The sequence below is a fragment of the Thunnus albacares genome, chromosome 11, assembly GCF_914725855.1.
Source record: "Thunnus albacares chromosome 11, fThuAlb1.1, whole genome shotgun sequence".
Taxonomy (NCBI): Eukaryota; Metazoa; Chordata; class Actinopteri; order Scombriformes; family Scombridae; genus Thunnus; species Thunnus albacares.
The window spans coordinates 17,236,600-17,261,143 of record NC_058116.1 but is presented as its reverse complement, the minus strand read 5'-3'; the positions used below and the strand labels follow the sequence as shown (position 1 = coordinate 17,261,143).

General features: G+C 37.7%; 2 long non-coding RNA genes across 9 annotated transcripts in view; one reads left to right on the top strand and one right to left on the bottom strand.

The window, feature by feature from the left end:
- Positions 1–2,294, bottom strand: part of LOC122992883 — a 41,099-nt gene extending 38,805 nt beyond the window's left edge. For 2 of the 4 annotated variants that reach the window (XR_006406163.1, XR_006406162.1), the window contains exons 1-2: positions 1,861–2,294; positions 1,556–1,648 (exon numbers count right to left, since the gene is read on the bottom strand). This is a non-coding gene — a long non-coding RNA (uncharacterized LOC122992883). The remainder of the gene's footprint in view (positions 1–1,555; positions 1,649–1,860) is intronic. The other 2 variants (XR_006406160.1, XR_006406161.1) reach the window with 2 other exon arrangements.
- A 20-nt stretch (positions 2,295–2,314) lies between these two features.
- The window catches only part of LOC122992884, a 125,821-nt gene continuing 103,591 nt past the window's right edge, over positions 2,315–24,544 (top strand). For all 5 annotated transcript variants that reach the window (XR_006406167.1, XR_006406165.1, XR_006406166.1 and 2 more), the window contains exons 1-3: positions 2,315–2,518; positions 9,485–9,638; positions 12,235–12,401. This is a non-coding gene — a long non-coding RNA (uncharacterized LOC122992884). The remainder of the gene's footprint in view (positions 2,519–9,484; positions 9,639–12,234; positions 12,402–24,544) is intronic.

The window sequence follows — 24,544 nt, the reverse complement described above, 5'->3', positions numbered from 1 at the left end:
GCCTTAACTCTGTTTAAACCCACTTTCAGATATGTGAAACCTTTATTCTATTTGTGAAGACTGAAAAAATTTCACTGCTTTTTTCCCTTAGACTAGGGTAAGTCTGGGTCCATTCATCACACTTTTGGACCACATCGTCATAGATATTAATTAAACTTGGCATGCTGATTTCGTCATATAAGAAACCTGTCAAACTGAAATTGCTTGTGTCTCAGATTGCTATCAAGGGAGATGTGAGCTAACAAAGTTTGAACTAATCAGCGTGCCTCTGTGAGTTTGACTTGCCATTATCTTCCGTTATATAGGCTAGGTCATAGAGAAATGGTTCTCATATTGTTTTAAAGCTCTTTTCCAGCTCTATATTTTACTTTCTACCATGTTAACCCCAAAATGAAAAGGAACAGTTTTATGAGTGATTATAATCTTGAAAGTTGAATTGTAAAAAAAAAAACTATCCAGAAACCTCCAGAAAGTTTTTTCGTTTTCCTCTGCTCCGCTCACATTCACCGTTACTTTTCTGCCACTCACTCTCTCGCAAACATTATGCACTGCCCTATTCCGTAAAAGGAGCTACGCTACCAAGAGTTTCCTAGGCAAGTACACAGATGTTTCGGAACAGTGCTGCACAGAGGCTCCCAAACGCCATTGATTTCCAGATGAATGGATATTTGGCATAATTTTTTACATTTAAAAAATAGGGTCGTGAATTGGAAAAATTAACCTATAGTCATGGTCAATAATTAATAACAATTTCAATCATCCCTTGAATGCTTTTTTGCATATCTTGAATGCATTTTAAAAGAGGATCGAGGATGTGTGTCACCTACTCGTTGTTCGGCTGGGTCTCAACGTCACAACGGATCAAAATCAATGTTGAGAGTAATTTTTTCACATGGATAGAACCTTGACACCACATAAAAGCAGGGGTGCCACCAGGGATTTTGGGCCCCATGAAAAGACACATAGGGCCCCACCAGCTCACTACCATAGGCCATGCCAACCCTGTGCAATTGCTGTAACCTCACCTCCAGAACCCAATCAACCCATTCAAAGCTTTAAATAACTCTTCCTTTGCAGGCTTGCAACCCTCTTGTAGTCCAATACTTACTGTACAATATTTACTAACAGTGAGCTGTGAAAATATAAAACTGTGCAGACATGCATTCAACATTCTGCATACAGTGGAATTCACTATTTGATGCAAGACTGATACCCTTTATATGAAATGCGCTAAAGGCCATCTTTTACAGTCTAAATATAATTTTAATGGTATAGAATGGAAAATTTTCATAACATTAATAATTAACTTAAAATAAGCATAACTTGAATATACATTAACCTCTCCAATTAAAATAAATTAACATAATCATCTATAGAATTATATAACAAACAAAAGAATAAAATCAGTAGCAGATTTTTTAATTAAGTGTACATATCAATAGTTCTTATCATTGAAAAGGATTTAATCATTTTTTAATGAAAAAAAAAAAAGGAATTCCCACTGACTCACTGCAATTATGCCAACTGGGATGTCATTCAAAACAATGCTGCTCACCTCCTTCTTCAGTTGGGCGGAGGGCTGGTTCATTGGCAGGTGGACTGGGATGAGGAGACAGGGCTGCTGAGCCTGAAGCTGCATCTGTTGGGCCTGGCACCAGGAAAAGAGAGGGGCAACTGATTTAGTATGAATAGCTAGATAAAAGTTTCCCTGTATTGATTAAATCTCGGCTAAAAGCTGAGTGAAATGTAAATACTCAGAATTTTCTGTGAAGATATTAAGTAGCTAATGTTAGAGGAGCAAAAGTAGCCTCTTTCACTAAGCTAACAGGTTAATTTCCACCACTCACAGACTACACCCACCTTTCTTTGTGGAAAATTTGGTGACATGCTCTCGTCCTTTCCTTTCTTTCTCTTGTCTTCCTTGCCTGTCCTTTCGGTTTTAGAAGCCAGATTTTAATTTAGGAAACTGAGACATGAAGATCCACCGCCCCTCTTTACTAGCGATTCACTACTAGCAAGTACCGTTCGCGCCTGGTTGGGGAGCAGGACCGAACCATTTCGTGTGAATAGAGAGGGAGGTCGGGCAATACTCTCTGGATGTTTACTTACTGCCAAAAACAAGAAAAGAAAAAGACAATTTGATATTGAAATGTAAAAAATGTACCTAGTGTTTTAATAATTTTTAGGGCCTCTGTCAATCACAGGCCCATAGAATCGTCCTAACTCCGCAGACCCAACCAACTCCACCCTCTCGTCCAAACATAGTCACTTCTGGCTCCAAAAATCAAAGATGGCGACGGCCAAATCGGTAAAGTCGAGGCTTCAAAACGGCAGTCCACAAACCAATGGGTAAGGACATGGTGTCTGTATTTTTTTTTACAGTCTATGAATATAACCAACCCAACCAAGGCAACAACGAGTTCTAGCCATTCAGAGGCAGAGAAAGGCTTAGCCATCCTAGGAAAAAAATGACATACGGTGCCAAGTCCTTCAGAGTGGAGTAGTGTTCAAAACAGTGGTAAGTGTTGTGAAACGACAGTTTGGCTTGTATTTGTCTTTGAGAAGAAATGCTTTGAGTTAATGCAGTGAGCGAAAGTGAGAGGTAGTAACGATTGGCAAGTCAGCATTATAACCATGGTAGCAACGCCAGAGGCGACTGTCGCCATGACTACAGCTACTGACCGTCTTTGTGCAAATTCTAAAGGTAACCAGCTAGCTTACTTTAAGGTGAAATTAATTTGCTAACTATTTTATGTTTTATTAACAATTTACAGCAACTTTGATGGGGTATAACTGGTGGTTTTCATCGTGTTGAAAAACGTAATTCCAGTCTGGGACATTTAGAATTTTTTCAGAATGTGATTGAAATTTAACTGGTAAGAAAAATGTTAATGCTGAGTTACAGACTAGCTTGTTTTTTCCTCAGGGATACTTTTTTTCTCAAGGGAAACCTAAGTCCTTTGAGGACAGTGGGAATATTTAAAATGTTTTCTAACAGTATTATGGCCGGTGCGTTTCATGCTGATGTATTTCGGTCAAACCCATGGTCAAACCATACTCTAGTTTGATGGTTATAGCCTGTCTGGTGCTTTTAGTAGTCTACAAAATGTCTAGAAAGTGTGTTGAGTGACTGGTTGTGGATACCAAGGTGGTCACAGAGGAAGCTTTTGTTTTATATGTATTGTTTTACATTTTTTAAAGGTTTCATTCTATATTAATTGCCTATTTTAGTGGTCCTGTTTTAAGGTGAATCACTTATGCTTTATGTATTGATCAAAATATTGTATGTCAGGAAGCTGAATTACACTACTGTCATATTTGAATAGCTTGAAATAGAAAGATATGTTTGTGTGTCATTTCTATGTTGTCTGCTATGACTTGCCTGACTTGTGTCTCTTTTTCATTATGTATGTGTTACCAAACTAATTTCCCCTCTCATGATTTATAAAATTATCTAATCCCACCAACAGCATGGGCGTCCCGTAGATTGGATCAGCCCCAGTTTGTGCCTCTCATGTATCAGCATACATTTGGGTCACAGAGGTAACCATCAGTTTCTTTGAAAGATAATTATTGAAAAACCGAGAAGGTCATTTAAGTTGTCCAATTAAGCTCAGTTGTTCTATTTATTTATTTATTTCCACAATCCCCAAAGACTTGTTAAACCATCTAGATGAAAAAATATTCCGCCCCCTGAAAGATAAAAAAAGATTTTTAGCCCGTTTCCCAAGTCCTGGCTTTGTTTCTGAAGATGGCAGTCTGCCGGCTTCCTGGATAGCAAACAGAGTACTGGATAAACAGATTAAAAATCTTTCGTTATCGTGCAGCGGACAGAATATTTTTTTATCCAGATGGTTGCAAGAATATTTTAGGATTCTGAAAATGCCATCAGAAAAGTGGTAAGTGTTTTTAAATGACCGTCTGTGTTTTTCAAACATTGCCAGTTTATCATCTTTTACAGAAACCGATTGACCTTAAAAACAGTAGTTCAACAATGTCCTTCACATTCAAGCCCTTGCCAAAGGAGTTCACACATTGCTGATTAAGCCTATCGCTGCCAGGTAAATCTCTGTATTTCACAGTATACAGAGTTTTTAAATCTGGTGTCAGGGGTGACATTCCCGTGTTGGCCGGATGAACACATACTGTGCATGCTCTGCCCACAGAGCATCCGCACTAGAGACTTCCGCTGGCCAAGCGGCTAACTTCAGGTTAGCCCTGTGTCTTCTAGGCTTTCCAAATGTTATCGGAGCAAATGTACTTGACTTTTTTAAAAGTCGGTTTAAATACACCATTCAACTTAAAGTACATGCCCATATGTATGTTGAAAGAGTCATTTTTTGACTCTTTTGGGTTGTTGGATTGTCATTTCTCCTTTCCATACTGGATATAAGCATTTTTTGTTTAATTCAAAAATGCATTCCAAAGTTCAGCCGATGCTAATTCAGTCAGGAGAGACTTCATTTTTTAAGTGACTATTATTTTATTGAACATGCTCTTAATGAAGAAATGTGAAGAAGTCTTTGGCAATTAGATCCCATCGTGATGTCATCTTATTTATATAGGTGGAAGTGAAGTCTAGCGTAGAGTAGGATATCCCCCAATGGAGTCTAGACACTGGTGGTTGTGATGAATGAAGGAAATGCTGAGATCTGGATGAGAAGAGGAATGGGCTTCTGGTGAGCTCAGACGGGGCACGGACGTGATGAAGTGGAGGTGAATGGGGTGGAGGAGGGTCGCAACGATTCACACTGAAATGACAGTTGACACCAACAGAGAGAAGAACAGATTTAAAGTTTGACAGCTAAGACACGATAGGCTGATAGAGCCTGTAGCAGAATCTTACTAAAAGAGTTAACAACCCTAATCAGCTGATATGATAGCAGGAGAAGTGGGGGAGAGAGAGAGGGGGGAATAAGATGAATGAGTTAGTAATAGATATTCTTCCTGCTTGAACTTGCACTAATCTTCATTATGAGGCTTGAGCAGTCTCCACATCAAGTGGGTATTAAGTTACAGTCTTTTGAGTATGAAATTCTCTCTTTGTGTTACTATCCCTTCACTGCAGCAAAGAAAAGAAAAAACCCATAAAGAGGGAATTGCACACTTAAAAGACTAATTTTGGAACATACCCATTTGATTTGTGTAGCTCAGACTGCTGATGCCACATATTAGCTTCAGCTGAACTTAAACATGCACTTTAACATGAAACAAAAACAGCTTGTCCCCCATCTCTTAAATTTGAGTCACGCAAGGATCACTTCACAGCCAGTATGAACAGGAGTAATGATGATACACTCTTTCAATGTACATTGTGCACGTGAGTATTGTATTACAATAGATTTGAAAAATTTTAAAAAAGGGTAAGAATTGATTCATATATTTGCCACTTTCTAGTGCCAGTAGCCCCTGTTTTTTTCAATAAGACATGTATGACTTGCTGTCTAATTTACAGACACAGTTCAACAATCCATCAGTACTTCCTTATTAAATAACTAAGCCTTCCCTGTAACCTAAATAACCAGCTTGAACTGATTAGACAAACATGACACACTTAAATTCCACTGCCTACAAAACTCTTGATGAAGCTGCATCGTATCCAAGACCTTCACCTGCTGCCTTGATACTGTGCCTGTTCGCTTTTAAAAAAAATGTTTGTAATTGCTTGGCAGCAAAAAACTTGGCTCCTTTCTCTCAGGTTAATTTTTCAAAGGCTGTGAAATTTACATTTATTAAGCCTGTAACCTGGATGACTCAGTAATTAACAATTACTGGCTCATATGAAAGCTACTTCTACTTAACAAGTTCTTGGCCTCAAACAATTACTTTCAAAATTTCAAATTTTGGATTTGGCCCCACAACACTGAAGCTGTTTGTATATTGATTTAAATATTGATCCTGGCAGACTGTCAGTCTTGGTGCTGCTGGACCTAGTGGAGTGTTGTATTAAACACTACTGACCATAGTATATTGCAGACAGATTGGAAAACAGATTTCTGGCACAGTCCAAAATTAGTTTATGTCTGCTAAGGAACGTGGACAGAATAAAAGCTACATCTGTACAGTATAAATATAAACCAATCAAGTACAGAAGCTCTGTAATAAATACTACCTTTGTGTCTGTGTATAGGGGCTGACTATCAGTCCTCAATACTTTAATGGTATTGACTGAAATGTGTACAGTTTGTTGCCCCAAGTACCGAAAGCTTGCATCAAATGTGTGGTCACATTCACACTCCTCATCTTTTATACTTTGATCGGAGTGTTATTGATTTGAATTGTGATTTTTCGCATTCTTATACTGCTGATTACAACTGCTTTTATTTAGATAACATTTAACATTTAAGAAGCTTGCCGTCTTTTGTTAAACAAAAACAGGGTTTTGTGGAAAAATAAGTTTATATTCCTCAAAATAAGGTATCGAAAAAGTATAATTTTTGTAGTGGTATGCCAAAACTCAGATATTACAACACTAAAACTGGAAACATTTCAAGCATTACTCAGCCCTGATAGAATCGAATGTTATTGTTGAGTTAGCTGGTTTTGAGCCAAGTTGTCCTATTAATATGTGTCAATTATTCCAGGTTTTCTCCGAATAATATAGCTAATGTAAATATATGACAATGTAATCTATGCTTAACCAGAGTGGCACACCTGGTTATACAGAACACGGTACAGACCTACAGTATCTACAACCATTGATAAATGTAAAGTCCTCCTCTACTCAGTGTGTGTACTTCTTGTTACTTTGGTTGGATGTTAGTTATGTAGGAGATATCTCGTGTCCAGCACTTAAACTTTTGAAATAAACAGTATTTTGCATGTTTCTTCTATTTTCCAGTAAGAGAGAAGGAGCAGAAGTAATTTTAAGAAATTTTAATGAGGTAATCGGTAGTAAAGTTGTCTGTTTTTGAAAACTTCTGGTCTTGAACTAGATTCATAAATCCATATGCTGCTATTGGTAAATGACTGTTAGCTTGTGAATGCTCTAGGATCAAAGGATTAAAGGGTCTGTGCACCCAAATTATGCATAAAACATAGTTATTCAAACTTATAAAGAAATTTAATGGCCTCCTGAAGCAGTCTGGATTTTGTCCACTAGATGTCAGGGAGCTCCCAGACTTGAGAGTGAACTTCCCAGCATCCTGCTTTCAGTGACATTATAGTTTATAGTTTAGTTCAACCAAACATGATCCAAATAAAGACATTTATAACATCTTATTGGATGTTAAATTAAAATGCCATGATGTTCCAGTGACTTCAAGTGACAATGAAATGTTTAAATTCAGTTTTTTTGACAGAAATCTGAAATATTACTGTACATGAAAATACTAATTTCAAACACCAGATGAACAGTTTTGAACAGGTTTCAATCAAAAATGAAATTCTGGTATAATGCAAAATCTTCATGTTTTGGACTTATCATCCATAGAGGATTGTTACTACTCATGATTATTAAGTCTTGTGCTTTCATTCTACCGCATCCGCCAAAAGAGGGAGACATTACATTAGAAATAAAGAAAAACATCAGCTCTACATATGAAACCTCCACATACTGTGTCTCACACAACGTCTCAGTTCTCATCACTTCATTCTTTGTATACCATTAAGTTTAATGAACCAAATCTGTTTCCAGATTATTTTATATGTTCTTATTTTTATGTTTTTTTTTTTTCTTTTAATTTGCAGAGTACACTTGACTCTGGTGCTTGTAGAATTCTAAAATTTTTCCATTGTTTTGTCTTCTTTCTCTCACTAAATGCAAAGCTTCCTTAGTTAGAATAGGCCCAAGAAGCTGACACAAAGACTCGTGTGAATATAGTCAGAAGATGGCAATGGTGTCAGGTTCTTGCTTGGCTGTCAGTGTTGGTGGGCTGGACAGGCAGCGGCTCCGCGGTGAGCAGGGCTCCTTTCTGCCTGCTGGAGATCTTGTACTGGCTGCATGAGTTAGCCCTAAGCCGCTCTCCCCACGCAGGGCTCCCTTCACCAGCATTCACCTAAATCTGTCACACAGATTTGACACTGCGTCACTTGGAGTGCACTCTGAAATGACATGTATATAATGTGGAATATTGTGCACATTTACAGCCTGGACTTCCCTTAGAGCATTAACGGTTTTCTTGTTTTTTATGATTTTTTTTTTTTCTTGTAGGAAACATGCAACTCCAGTTTAACTAATATTTTAATAATAATACAATTTATACAAATATTTTTTTATGTCCAGGCTGACAGTAATATGTTAAAATGCAGTTTACTGTTATGTTGTAAATGTTAAAACAAATCTGAATTATTTTGCATCAAGGATTGATTTTAACTGTTAAATGAAAACATTAAAATAATTTTAAAAAACTCCTTTTATGATGGGAAGCGGGTAATAGTTTAATTATTTCTGTAGATTTTATCAGATTCAGTGACCAGTTTACAATGTTGCCAAATAGAGGGTTTTACTATATGTAATGATGTCTCAACATTTCTTTGGACAGTCATGATTTAATTGTCAAACATTTGGCATGTTTAAGCTGTAAACCTAACAACCCAAATCAGCTCAAATTAGGCTCATAGCTATTTATGCATGAGAAATTACTCATAATGGTGTCTTGAATCTTTTTCCTCGTGAGAAAACTGTTTTCACTGATCCTGTTTTTAGAATAAATTAATTATAGCTTCCTATTTTAAATCAGTACTGTATGGAAATATAAAATATGACACTGAAATATTAAGAGAACAATATTTAAAATAAAAATGCATTAATGTTAAACATTTTTGCAAATGATGTTAACATGTTAAATCTTGCTAATGTTAAATGCACATGTACTGTTCATTGTAGAGAACACTATTCAGTGTGTATTTTATCTGTTGCTGTTTTTGTTGAATCACATATTTTCACAGATGTAATATTAATTATATACTTGGTTTTACTATCAGTCTCCACTCAGCAACATGTATGTACACACTGTTCCCCATTGACAGCTAAGTGTTTTTAAGATATTTGCAGTAATGATTGTCTAATATATTTCCAATACATGAAAAGCTCTGTGCTTATTCAGGCTTATGTATCCAACCATCTGCCTGTCTGTCATTAGTGTGTTTCCTTTACGTATAAGAAGCTCTTCCCTGGAGAAAGTTCAGCATTAGGAACACAGACAAGGCAGTAAACTGAGTGCACCTCACCCTGGGTTCACTTCTCCTCGTACAGCTTTCGCTCTGTCGCTTTCTTCTGCAGTATTTACTGGATAAAGTGGTAGCAACTGGCCTTGGTGGCCAATAAGAAGGATTTTCTCTCCCCAGCTGGTGTGGCTTTGCCTGTTTGTACTGCACAAAGTGGCTAGAAACTGGGTTGTGGTTTAGGGGTTCTTGAGACATTAAGTCACATGTTTAAAAATAAGATATGCAATATTTAACTGAGGACTGTATGAAATAGTGATGTTTGTATAGATAAATAAAAGAGGTCGCTATTTAAAAACTGCAATGTTTGTGTCTCCAGCAGGCCTAAGAAGATCATTATGATTCATTTATCCAGTTGTAAATGAGGAGTCATGGACGTCTGCTCCTTTGGGAATCTCCAGCCCTTTGAAAAGAAAATAGAGATTAAAAATCTGCTAAACGAGTTAGCAGCAACCAGGATCCTTCTCTCACAGGTAATAAGTTTGATTAATTTTTGACCTTTGGAAACTTTTCACTCCTTTTTTAAGTCCCCTTTTTAGTTTTCCCACCCTGGGATAATAAGGAGCTATGTCCTACAGGGTTTTACATTGAGGTACATAGGTACATTGTTTGCACCTGAATTACATTGGTACATAGAGGCAATGGTCAAAATAGCAATTATTACTGTTTTTTAATCAGCATTTTTCAAATTGAATGCATTCATCGAAATCCATGCACTGGATAAAAATCTATATACATTGTAAAAATATATGTACAATATGTTAAATACTTTGTTTACTCAAAGGAAAACTAAAAAAACTTTTTGGCCTATAATGCAGGGGATGCTTATTTTCTCACACAGGTGTTTAGAGATTCTCTCTCTGATAAATCATGATTTGTAAACTTTCCCATAGACAGCAGTGACAGGTTTCCTCTGATAATGTAGAAAAATGGGGAAAGAGAGGGCTGGGCTTAAGTAGAGCTGTGATTTAGAGCAGAGAGATGCAGCATCTCTCCTTTCCAGTGGAGGCCCTCCTGGGTTTGATTTAATTCTCTCCTTGCACTATTAAAAAGGCCTTCCACTCTCTTCACTGCATGCACCTTGCTGTCATAACTGGCACAAAATCATTTATCAATGCCGCTTGTAGGCAGTGCGACTAAGGCCTTTCGCAGTGTATTTTTTTCCATTATTGATTGTGTGTGTAATGCATGAAGAAGTACAAAGATGGGTCTCCTCCTGTGCTGGAATGACCATATTAGGCCAGTAGATGAGGTAACTTTTTTTTTTCCCTTCATCTAGGAATCCATATAGCAATCATCATTCCTACTGGGAAAAAACTTTGTTCTCAAAATGCTTCTTCATTTCACTGTTGTCTTACTGGCCGCTGAACTCAACAATGGTCCTGTGCTGCACGGCCAGTTATTTGGTGCAGTAAACTGAAAGGCAGTGAATGTCAGTGTCTCCCTTTGTTGTTTAATTTATTTTCTTTTCAAAGTGAAGGGAGGTGTCCTTGCTGTGAGAGTTAGTCATTGATGTGGCTATAGTTAGTCCGTCCCCTGCTGCGTCTGTCTGTAGGAGATGCTACTTCCCCTCCATTGCTCGTTCATAGCTTCCTTTGCGCGGGATGATAATCTCATTTGGTCAGTTTGGCTGCATTCCGTATGGGAGTTGGCGCACTTGATCAAGAACAAAAGATGTAAGTGTGAAGTACAGCGGAGCCACAGTTCCAAGAGTCACACTGCTCTGGGGTCAGACAAAGTCCCGTAACCTTCTCAACAAAGCTGGCACTCTTGAGACTCGCATACTGTTGGGAGATTGCTGAGATCAGTATGTCTGCATCTTTGCGAGTGTTGAATTAATGTGTTGTCTACCATAGTATGTTGCATAACCTCCCTTTATCTCTCTATCTAGGCATTTAGTCATTTTTATAATACTTTCAAATGCTAAACAATATGATGAAGTTATCAGTGATATTCATAATTCTTGACAGGAGATTTCCAACTAGTTAAGAAAAGGTTAAATGCTCCTAGTCTGTTATGCAAATGGTCTTAGATAATTTGGTGTCTGAGGGCTAATTGTTTCTTGCATATTTAGCTTACAGACCCACTTACATTACATTACATGCACTATATGTGTTTAAAGGATAGGTTTGCAATTTTTCTAAAGTCTGTTGTAAAACGATAGGCAGGTGCCCATATGCACATTGAAACAGTTGTTGCTTGCTGGAATCATTCCTCCTGTTCATACTTTAAGTGCATCCAATGTAAGTGATGGGTGACAAAATCCACAGTCCTCCTACTGTGTAAAAATGTATTCTCAAGTTTATCTGAAGTTGATATGAGGCTTCAACAATTTGAGTCAGACAAATCAAATGAATATCTTCCGATTAGTTTATTTAGTACAAAGTCTCCTCTTTGTGTTTCCCCGGACAGTGTTTCTGTGTTCACCAGCTATGGAGGAAATAGTAACATAAAAAGGAATTTTGCACTACAGAAACTGTATCTTTGGAAGATACTCACTTGATTTGTCCAACTCATATTAACTTTAGATACAGTTTGAAATGTATTTTTGAACAGAAAGAGGATTGTGAATTTTTTCTCTATCACTTACATTGCAAGAACATTAGGAAAGGGATCTCTTAATGGCCAGTATGAACAGGAGGAATAATTACAACACAAGAAAAAAACTGTTTCAGTGTACATATGGGCACCCGACTATTGTCAGACTTGAAAAACTTTGAACCTATGCTTTAAAACTTTGTGATAGAGGGTTACAGAAGTTGAAAAGTGGGTGTCAAATGGGAGGGCCAAAATAAAATCATTCTGTAAAAAAAAAAAGCCACTGTAACTGGTGGATGTTGATCTTATTTGTTGAACAACCTCCATTTGTTATATTTAGAGTTATAATGTTACCAAATTGCTTTATCAACAACTAACTAATGGTCTTATCAGCAATTGACAAACCCTCTGCTTGAGGGTTAATGGAAAGAATCTATTAAAGGCTGAGAGCCCTTTATTTCAGCTGTCTTAAATATTGGCACTTAAAGTAATTTGTCCTCATTTTCTATTGATTTCTTGTTTGTCTTTCAGTTTACGCTGTTAAAGGGGTAAATAATGACAGATTTTAGCAGAGGCCCCATCAGAGATGATCCAGACCTTGCTGGCTGTGCTGACGCTGTTCACTCACCAGCTGTGTAACTAATGAAGGTTCCGTGGAGCGGCCGTCACCTTCATTTCGGCTTTCCAATGAAGGCTAGGTGAGTGGTGACATCTCTCAGAAACTGATCAGACATGTTGTCAATATAGAAAACTCTGTTTGAAACCTAAGGATGCTGATCACAGCTGGCAGGAGATGTGTGTTAATTATAATTCATAAGTCAAATGAGAGAAGTTATGGCTTCTGTAGCAGTTTGTTTGACTCAAGGAAACAAGCAATGGCAGAAACAAGAGATCATGAGTTGGAAGTGCAGAGAAATGTTTGCAGAATATCACAAAGAGCAACACTTCCACAGGTATTATGTGAGGCTGGGAGAAAAGGCTTTCTACACTTACCACTTTTTTGTATCCTGTATCCTTTTATTATTACAAGACCATTGTTTGATTATGCATTTTACACCATAAAAGAATTATTCTTCTAGAGTAAAATTGGAAAGTTTTCAACTTCCCTATTTATTTTGAAGATCTTTGTCCAAAACTGTGATGTCTCTCCTGGGTTTTATCACTTCTATATCGCCGTTTGGAATGCATTGGTAAGCCTGGCCTCCAAGGGCTAGCATATAGCTCTCTCTGCAGGCTTTGTACAGGATGAAGAAGTCATAATCCTCAAACAGACTTAAATTCCTCCAGAAAGGCTCTTGATCCTGAATCCACTCATTTTCTTCAAACAACTCGGCCAAAAAGAGAAGGGATATTTGGGCATGGCTGAAATCCTTGATTGAAATCTGCTACAAGTGGGCACAGACACACACATGCACATTCACACTTGTGCATCAGTACACACGCGTGCATGCACACAAATAACCCACACACACACCTCCCCAGCCGTCGCCTGCTGTCGGCGAGCGCCTAGACTAGGTTGTTGAGAGGGCCTCTCTGAGCTCTTATTAAAAGGTAAACTTCTCTAAGGCCAGGGAATCATGTCAATCACAGGTTGTGTTTTCGCACCGAGCCCAAAGCCTGCTCTCTCCGCCCTGTCAGACGCTGTTATCACCCTCAAAGCCATATCAGAATGGTGTTTGTTCTGCGCTTTAGTTTCACCCACACAGCGGATTCAAAAAGGTACAGGTCTATTTGATAGTGTATATTTCATTGCCGGAGAGAGACTGTGTTTGTCTTGCCATGTTTGTCAGCTCATATTTGAGCTGAGGGTTCCTATTAAAACTAAACACCATATCAGAGGAATATTGCCACCGCCAGGCTCTTTTAAATCGCATATTGAGCCTATGGAGTGTGGAAGCAATTTAGTTGTAGTATAGTTTATAAGTGTGTCTGTGCTTGTGATGTTTCTATTTACTCTTGATTCTCATTTACTTACGCACTGTAGCCTCCTTGCACATATTTCATATATTGTAATACTTACTTTAGTTATATTGCCATTTCTAATTTCATAAAAATATTTCCTTGTTTGCAGTTCCACTTATTTAATAAATCCCTATGAGGATATGGTTATTTTCATTGAGCAGCCTTAATCAAGTCCTCAAGTTAAGTAAAACTATGTTTGAGATAACTGTGGAGGGATGTGTTGCACCGGTCAGAGAGGATGCAGTGCCGCCAAAGGTGTCAGGAAATGTGTTGTTTCTTGTGTTGCTTGACTTTTGGATGAATCACACTTGTGTTTTTTTTTTGTTTTGTTTTGTTTTGTTTTTTAGCTGAAGCATTCGGTCAGGACAATATTTTATTATTATTGTTTATCTTCTTTGCCTTTAATCCTGTTGTGATAAAATCCTGTCATATTACATTTTACGAATCCTGTTGTCCAAATGACTGATTCCTAGATTTTAATAAATAACAAAATGAGTTATTTATGTTTTTGTTTATCACATTTAAAGAGTTTTCACTCAACTTCAGTGTGATTATTTTACATGTTCTCATATTTCAAATGTTCTCTAATGAATATACTGTAAGGTGGAAAAACTCCAAAATAAATATATAGCTTTTTGAAACTTCAATTCATTCAAATTTCATGAAGAATACCAGGCCAGTAGAGAAGCATGACAGCATCACAGACTCTTTAAACCTAAATATTGATTTTGTTATCTCAAATCCCTTTTATCTACCTAATAGGCTTTTGATCATGTATGTATTCTAATATAAGTGTCAGTTAATTACTGTAAATACCTGCTAGATCCTTCACCGACCTATGGATATCTAAAACATTATTGAAGCAGTCATTAGTACATTTGCAGGACAAACACAGTTTGCAGGATCTAACACTGTGAGTGGCTAGGGAAATAAAAAGGTACTTATGCTAGTATTGACCTTGCTGCTGGACCCACTGCTGTTTGCGCTGTGGTCAACCTTCCACAACAGACACACACACGCCCACACATGCACATTATATGGTTTTGCATGCATGTCGGGGAGAAATACAGTGAGTGATGAAGGATGAAAACAGTACTGGGTTTTCATATTGTCATGCAGTCTTTGCAACCTTACAGAGATTGTGTCACAACAACAACAAAAACAGGCAGACTGATTTAAATAAAGTAATTATAAATGCATGAACAAACTCTGTTAATGTTTCTTTGAAAACATTTTTTATTTTATAAATACATTTTTTTGTTCTATGCTGCTGGAAGACAAACAACCAAAAAAACCTTAAATCTGCAAATGGTAGTATACTCCTGTCTGTTCAAGAATCCGTATCTGTATATGAGAAAACAGTCCAAGAAGGTTTGTGATGGAACGCCGTGTAAACAACCCATTACTGCAACTCCGGCTGATTAACATATGATTGTAATTCATCATATCATGTGCAGCTGGTGACATCTTGCAGTAGCATTCATTCCATGTTGATACATGCCTTTGCTTCCTTTTTGACAACTCAAAACAAACAGATTGCAAGCTGTCGCTACATTTGCTCAAGATGAATGGAGAGAATAAATCGGGAAATCAGGTGTGTCAGGTGATTAGCACAATCATGCCTGAGATCCTTGTGGAATCATAGTAACTTAGTATATTTGGATAAACACTGACAGTGCAAACAGACTGTGGTGATAGCTGGAGCCATGTGAACAATCTACAGTATCTCTTTAATGCCACGTTCATGTCATGGGATTGATGGTAAAGATGAATAAGATTTTATGACTTTTTGTTTATGACTTGCAAGTTTTCATGTCATCAGACAACTCAAGACAGTTGTATGATTGAGAGTTAAAAATACTGTGTATTGACCACATAAAACTATATCCATTAAATTTGGGTTTAATCACCATGAGTGATGGGCTTTGGTTGATGTGAGGCGTTCCTATTTGCTATATTTTCAAGTATTTCCATATTATGAAGCACCCAGTCAGATACATCGGCACTTTCAGAAAAGTTTCCCAGTTTTCAGTTTCCCAGTTGAAATTGACTAATTACGCCCCACCACCAAAATTAAAAACACGGGACTGTCACCTGTTATCACTTTCAAATGGATTGACTGGTCCTTTTAATATACACAGATAAACAGTAGATAACATGTAAATCTAATCTATTTAATTCTAATTCTAATCTGTAATCTGTGTTTTCTGTTGCTGTCAAAGGTCCATTTACATCAGTGCTATTTTTTAAACTAAAGCCTGACTGCTGCTGATTTTTGTTTCTTTTTTTTTCTTTTTTTTTTTAAGAATTATGACCCAGATATGTTATGAACGGGATATTCTACAGTTGAAAAATAAATATGTGCTCTGTGGTGAACAAACTATATTAATATATTCCTAAATGACCTCAAACATATCCTCAGAATTTTTGTACTGCAATATCTTGTTACTTCTTGGCTAACATATAGGCTGTGCCTATACCAATATATCTGCGATAAGCTAATATTAGCCTCAAACAGGAGTATATTTTGAAGTATGATGAACTAAATGTGTTTTTGATCTACAGAAGCCAAACACTGTTAATTATATAACTGAAAATGATACCTAACCTATAATTTATGTTAAACAAAACTGACTTAGCATTTTTAGTAAACTTTGCTTTGCAAGAACATTGTGGAATTACTGCTGAACTGAAAGTTGACTGTCATGGTGACTTTTTTAATCAAAACTGCGGAGGTGTTTTGTACTCACTAATTTGCGTTGTTAAAGAACTGAATGTTTTTACATCAAATCAGTATCTTTATGTTGGATCTTAAATCAGAGTTAAATTGTTGAATCCAGCGCTATGCTGGGGCTTCAACAGCCAAATCTACTTTTCACACTGCTTGACTTGGGAAAGTGGGGATCTGAGTGGTATCATTGGGACACTGGCGCTGCAGCTCTGTTGTGCACCAGTCTCAAGACAGTAATGGGACGCAGTCACCAGGGAACCCCTTGAGTGTGTGTGTACTGAGGGAAAACTGACAGGAGCAGAGGAGAGAGGAGAGAGATTCAAACGAGTGAGCAATAGTGAGGGAAATAGAGGAGCATTTGTATGGTCTTCTCTGCCACTGAAGTTGTAAAATGGAAACATATTTCTCCCCTGACAGCTACAGTAGATCTAACCCCCTGAGTTGAGCTGCTTATGATGTTGTGCAGCATAGAGGTGGACCGCAGGGGTGTCCCAAAGGCTTGTTGTTTCTTGTCAGAGATTAGATTGAACCAAGCGGCTCTGGTTCATACTCATGCCTGAAAGAAGCCAGGACTCCCTGCCACTGACCACAACCTCTGAGCTTTGCTCGGTAGCACTATATCCAGATTTATTTCCTATTGTAGAATAACGGATATGTTATTTTCAAATAGGCTCGACCTTCCTTCGGGGTTTCCATGCTGTTGAATATTTGTTAACTGTGGCACACTGGTGGAGGAAAGGGCTATATATACATGTATCAATTTTCTGATTTATATGTCAGTGTTGGTTTTCCTCTCAGCCCAATCCCTCATGTATAGCATGTATGTTTCATGCATTTCCAGTCTCGTTGGTGATCAGACTATGTTGTTGGCAAAGGACTAAACTGAAGTCCCACTGTATTTATTCACCAATAATTTAAAAAAAGTGATGACAAGCTTAAGCCATAGTGGTTGTGAATTTGTTATGCTTCATTTATGTGTGAATGTGCCAGGATGTAAGTGTGGGTGTGAAAATCTTTGTTGAAATGTCTCTATATAAGTAGATTTTTCTTATGTGAACTTCTTGCAGTCTAGATAAATGAACGAAGCACGGAGGAAGCACTTGTTCGTTATGTCAGTTGCAGCCACAACAATGTGACTGGAACACAGTGATTTGACAAAGTAATTGATTTTCCTTCATCAGCTGGGGGAGGTGTTTTAACAACTATTAGGGGTGTGAGAAAAGGGCCCCAGACATAATGTTTGTTAACACCAAAGCTTCAGGAAAAAATAACTTTTTATAATGTTCATATACAGTAGTATATGAACATTATTTTTTATTTTCATTATAAATTTAGAAGTTTTCAGAGTAGTTTCACTCTTAGAAAGTTAGAAGTTTTCAGTATAGTATCACTCTTAAGGATTTGGAGGAACTGTATTTAATGATTGCCTTTAGACTGTTCTTAAGTAAATTGCACTGTAATTTTCCGGTAATAGAATTTTTTAGAAATCACCCCCCTTGCTGTGATAATCAATTTGATACATGCTTGTCTGCTCTGTGAGCAAAGAGGTTAGCTGTCCCCCTTAGTTTTAGACAGAAGGTTTAAGGAGTGATCCACTGAAAGCATCTGTCAGTGAGGTAAAGAGCACTGACAGCCATACGTCATCTCTGCCTGGTGCAGGCACCTGTATTTAAAAGAGTATGGCAGTCAAAACCCCATAAAAGTGAGTGACTCCTCAGGAGCATCTGCCACTGCATGCAGGGAGGAGATTCAATGTGAAAAAGGGGAGATAATGTGCTCACTCACTAATGGGCACCCGACTAGACAGGCTCATTTTTCACATCATGTCATCTGTAAGGTTTGAATAAAAGTAATGGCCACAATGAGCCTGGATCTCTCCCAGCCATTATGGCTTTTGCTTCCTCACTTTTATTTGTGTTGACTTGTACAGTCGGAGGAGATGACAGTCTCTGGGCCTGTGGATCAGTCAGAGTGATGATCTGCACTGCTCTCCTCTGCTGCTGACAGGTCCCTTCTATCTGGCAGGCATGTGAGGCCAGAATGCCGCACTACGTCATATTAAATGCTGTAATCTGACAGAATAAAGGAATTTGCACACTGGGTACATCACAAACTCTGTCTTTTGTAATTTTCTGACAAAGACAGAAGGGGGAAATGAAGGGGTTTCTACAGTTTCATGTAACAAGAATTAGTGTCAGTCAAAGTTAAGTGGCTATTTTAAGATAAATAGGAGAAGATTTCAGTGGCATGTTTTGGGGCATTGGGCTTTAAAAGACTATGCTAATGTGAGTAGATACTGATTGGTCATTGGATGTTTTCATTTCCTGAACATTCAGAGTTGTAGGACACAGCGTGTCTAAATATCCATTCTGAAAAGGTTAGTGCGTAATTAACGCTTAAATTCACTGCCACTGTCAGCCATGTTCAGTTCAGAATAACAATAGATGCTCAGATGTTAATCTTCTCATCTCTACAATACACTGTGCACAGAATGCATAGAACAGACAGGCAACTCTGAACCAAAAAATAAATAATGATAACTATTATTATCATTATCATTCAATGTTTTTTTGTTAGTGCTTTAGGGCTCTGGCATAACATAATTGTTTAATGTACTGTATGTAGGAAAAGTGAGGAAAAGCCTCAGTATTATATAACACATTTTATGCTTCATCAATTACCTTTCAAATAAAGGACTGTTTTGTGTCAGCCTCTATAAGAATGGGAAGACGGATGAGAAAACAAGTGATTTCCTTATTAGGTTCAGGAGTCAAAGGCCTTCTTCCAGAGCTGTGGGCTTCAAGAGCCCAGAAGATTAAGACATATATTGGATTCATGATGGAGGCCACAAAGTTCATTTTCAAAATAAAACAGAATATTATTCACAGTCCTTTTAAAATTCAGATTGCCAGCTGACCTGTGACTTGGAAGTAGTGTATTACATTTTCAATGAGCTGCTGCTATGTCACTAGAAGGAAAAATCCCATTTCTCCTTGCTCCTTTGCGAGGGGAATTATGGGATTAGGCCAACCATAGTTTAAGGAACTATGAGAGAAACAAAGATATTGTAAAATAAAATTTTGACATCTTAAATTTTGCTTTGTTTTGTTTCTCACTTGTATCCATTTTACTGCAAGACGTTAATTCTTGAAAGCAGTAGAACTGAGACAGAGATAGACAGAGAGAGACAACACTGTAGTGAGGGGAAACAAAAACAGTCCTGCTTTGTAAGGCAGTGAAAATCTCCCACCGGTGATATTATAAGAGACACATGCACACAGCTCCGGCTGATTTTCATATATATTAAAATCACTACCTACTGTGGCATATGAAATTGTGCAAACCGCTAAGGCCTAAGCTTACCATTGGAACTTCTGCTTCTCTTTGATTCAGATTTTCCTCTCGATTCTCTGACCCTAAAAAAAGGTGGCCAATAATCTCATTCACACACTGTTTCGATCATAGACCTCTACGTAACCTACATAAGACCATAGAAATAATATTGACATTGTTCAGCTGCATGAAAACTTGCTTGTCATACACAAATATTATGAAAAGTTAACACTTTTCCTCTAAGCAATACGGGCACTCATAGCTGCTAGTATAATAGAAATCTCCATTTAAACCTCCAGGAGAATGGAAATCTGTGTACCTGCACAGAAATATCAATATAATATTAAGTCAAAATTCTAATTTTACCGTTACAATACTGAGAGCTTTGGGATATTGAGGAAATATGCTGAGCATAATCAGTCATAGACCTGGTGGAGGGCTGCACCACACATGGTAATAAAGCCACAACTTCAGCATGGTGAGCTCATTCCCATAGAACCCCCCCATCCAACCCCCATCTCCCTGCACCAATGCCTGCCTCATCACTCCACACAAAATATCCCACCCTTAATTGGTCTGTGCTCCTCCAACATGTTTGTAATGAAAAAAGCAGCACATAATTCTTAGTTTGTTGGCTGGCAGAGCCCAATTTACAAAAGTGGAGGTTGGTGATAAGCAGAGACAGTACGGCTGTGGAGTGCTCAGAACAATGAATCACCCCGCTGCCAGGGTTGAGCAGAATATAATTGAGTCCAACATCTCTGAGCACTTTCACCATAATTAATGATAATCTGTAACAGAGGAATCTGAGATTCCAGTTCACAGAACTGTTTAATTAGGCCCAGTAATGAAAGCACAGGCACTACAAGAATATGGCCGGCCTCATGATTAATGATTTGTGCTACTGAACACAAAAGTGCTGCACTGTTAACTCCAACGGATGCTGCTGTGTCTCTCTGGCATTTACAGAACACCAAAATACATATGGAGCTGTTTGCATCCCCTATATAAAACAGGATAAATACAATGCTATTTTTCTATACATGTGTATTCTTTCTTTTATTATTTAATGCTCTGGATTAGCTTTTTTTTAAAAAAAAAATTTGGGGAACTTCCTGCTAAATTTCACAATGAGCTGATGGAAATAACATTTTTTCACATTTTATTGATGGTATATTTTTCCAAGTGTTAATGCATTACATTGATCCATGTTCACAATTGGACTATCAGTAGTACAATGTGACTGGCCAACAGTGCCCCCTTAATTAAATTATAAATAGCACAATCATATGACAGGAAGTAGATTTGTTAATAAGCTACAGATTTGCTAATTTGTAGCTTATAAATGCTTAAGATTTGGTATATTTTTGAAGATATGGCAACTTAAAATGTTTACAATTTGGTAAACGATTACATAAAATCAAACGTAATCCTTAAAATAAAAGAGTGGTGTACTTAATACAAAATAGTTTAAATGGTGGCAATAACTGTGTAGTAGCCAACACTGTTTCAAATTGAACACAGACTTAGTTGCTCTATGCTTTTATTGTTTCCTTGGCTACACAGCCAGTAAAATTACCACTTTCTTATACAATTGCGATAAAACTGTGTGCAAAAAGATTGACATGTGACACAAAAATTATATGTGGCACCATTCACTCAAGTAATAAAAAGGGACATAAGAATTGAGATCTTTTACTTAAAAGTATGGATTACATTATTGAATGAAATGCTCCAGCTCCTGTTTGTGCCTCGCAGGCATCTTTGTGGTTATTTCCTGGTAGTATAACCAGAGTTCTGCGACTTCATAACAGCAGCAGGCCAGGCTGTGCAGTGGATGTGTGCTAGATTGGCTCCACCTTTAAATGGATCTCATGAAATGCACTGTAATACAGTCATACCATTACAGAAACAAAATAAGATTTTTGTTTGGCATGAATTGGATTTTTACCCTGAAAAAAGGCTATTAGTCACTCCCTGTCAGTTTGTTGACTGCTCTGAGGTTGATGTTTTTGTGTGCTGGACCTCTGAAGTAAAATTTCCCATATCCATATTTTAAACTTACTGCTGTCTTTGATGAAAATATGGTTTGGTAAATCAATAGTCATGCTTAGAGACTTAATAGAAAGACCAGACTGTTATGAAATAATAGGAACAATATTCTGTGCAGGAACTTACTATTCATTTTATTCATCATACCTTTCAGTAAAATGTTGAAGTCTCCATCAAGCAGACACATGCCTAAGGAAACGTCAGTGTAAAAGGCAATAAGCGTAGAAAACCAGGCTCAGAAGCTCAACCCTCATAAATCTATGCCAAAACTTTCCAAAAAATGAGAAAGAGGACATAAAAAAAGAGAGAAAAATAGATGTATTCCTGAGAAAGAAATGACTGTAACCACCCACCCCCTTGCTCTCCCATTCCCCGTGTCTAAATCTTGTTTAGTTCTTTAATTCTACAGTTTCTGACCTGGATCTGGCCATCGCTGCACATGAAAGAAATTACAAAAGCCTCTCAGTCACAGCAGCCCAGCTTCCTCCTGCACCACAGCATTTGTCATTGCCAAAACAGCAGAGTTTAATTAAGTGTTGTGAGCAGCCTAGTGAGAAACACACTTTAAATTAAACCTCTGAACATGCTGCTATTGGTTCTTTACCTTCTCAACAATCAGCGGGGTATACGGCATAAATTTCTATCTCTCAAGGGGGAAGGCAGCTGCTGCACCTCTAGCGATTCATAAACGGCTTGCCTCCCCAAGAGCAATCTCTATTACAGTACATTTCATTATAGCCCAGTTTGGAAACAGCAAGCAGATGAATGTGATAATTAATGTCCCTTCCCAACTTAACATTTTATTTACTCTTGATGAATTAACAGTTGTTATCAGGGTTAGAAAAAAGCATGTGCTCTATGGCAGTGCATCTGTGTAGGTGAAAAGAATTACATGGCAAATTATCTTATGAGGCATCAAGCAGTTCTTGGTGCAAGAGAAGGAATTAATTCAATCCCCTCCATAGTAATGTATTGTTTCAAGTTGGTAAGCATTTTGATAATGCATTTGTAAGTGTGGCTTTTTGAGCATGATAAAATACATCAGTTGAGTCAATGGGAAGAGCTATTGAAGAAGATACCAGCAGCCACTGGCTGTTAGATGTATAGCAAAGACAATTGTTTTGTTTGTAGCATTTGAATTGGCCCTGAAGATTATAAGTAGCTCAAGATTAGTCCACTTTAACAAAAGAGTACAATAGTCTCAATACAATAGACTCAATAGCACCTAAAATTAAAAGTAATCGGCACAAGGAACATATATTAGTAATATGCAAATAATAGGTTGTTGCATTATTGATCATATGTCATCATGGTAGGTCTCAATGTCAGATATAGGTGACAAGTACATGATATCATGTCACAAAAGACATATACTAACCACAGACTAACCATAAGGACATCTAAAGGATAAGGCTTCTTACTGTCAATAAATCCCATTAAAAGATCAAAATAAGCAATGAATTTATCCCACTAACAAGTGTTGTCTGTGTAGCCTGATGTACAGTAAGTCCTCTAAATTCAATGGTTGGTCAACGCCCTCCAGAACGACACATTTAAGTGTTTCCTGATCTATCCGCAGGATGACAAAGCCTTTATAAGGTTTTTATGATCTGGAAACACTATGGTTAAGGTTTGTTTAGGTTTAGGCACAAGGTTTAGTGTTTAATGCTGGAGAAATATCGTGGAACAGCCGCGGTCATGGTTAAAAGTAACCAATGTTGATTGTCGGTAAGAGACAGGAAACAAACTGCAGTCTCCTGTGTTAAAGTCCGATGTTCTGTTGACCCAACCATGTGCCCTGACTTCCTCCTTCTTTGAACTTTATCGCTCCAGAATAACGTCACACTGTTTCCTCTTTTGCTCCCAGTGGATAAGAGTCATAATTCCTATGGCTGCTAGATGGCTTTGTCACTTGAATGTAAACTTTTGTAGTTTTTGGCCTTGCTCTCTAGTGCCCCAAATCTGTAGCTGATAACAGTCCCCAATATTTACTCCTGTCTAACGTTTTCAAAAACTACAGAGCCTAACTGTTTTAGGAAAATATATAGCTTTTTCAAAATGTGTGTATATATTTGTAACCCATTTTAAAGCTTCATGTCTTCAGTAGGAATGAATGGGTTTGGGGCTCAGAGCCACAGACAAGCTTTTTGTTTTGGTCATTTCATGGGATTTGATGATAAAAAAATTAAACTATTGCCAACCTTATCGCTTATTGATCCATTTATGTCTGTAGTTAAAAACAATGGTCTGTAAATGTTCTTTCAGGCTTTTGCTTTCGAGTCATTATTTATGCAACTCAATGTACTGTCCCTTAGATCAGGTGCAGGCAGTGCAAGATATAGTATAGCTTCATTCATAAACTCAGTCTATATCAGAGAACCAGGTTCCTAAATAGGCCAAGTGGTTAAAAAAACACTCAAACCCGTATAACATGTAAAAAGGCAAGCTCTGGCACAAACACAGAATCCAATCAAACTCAGCCCACATGAACCTTAAACAAAGGCGGAGGTACATTTTCTATCCATGTTGGATGACATTTCCTTGTCCTCTCGTTGCTACCGCTCGTACGTTTGAGTGATCAGACAGCCATTACAAGGTCCAGGTTTATTAGCGAGACCATATAGGCCCAAAGCTTGTGGTTGTGGAAGTGTAATTCTCCACAGAGTGTCACGTTAACTCTGTTGACTGATCCACACAACAGCTGGCTGAGAGGACCCCTCACACCTCTGTGCAGCAGCCCTGTAACGGAGCGGCAATGTCTGT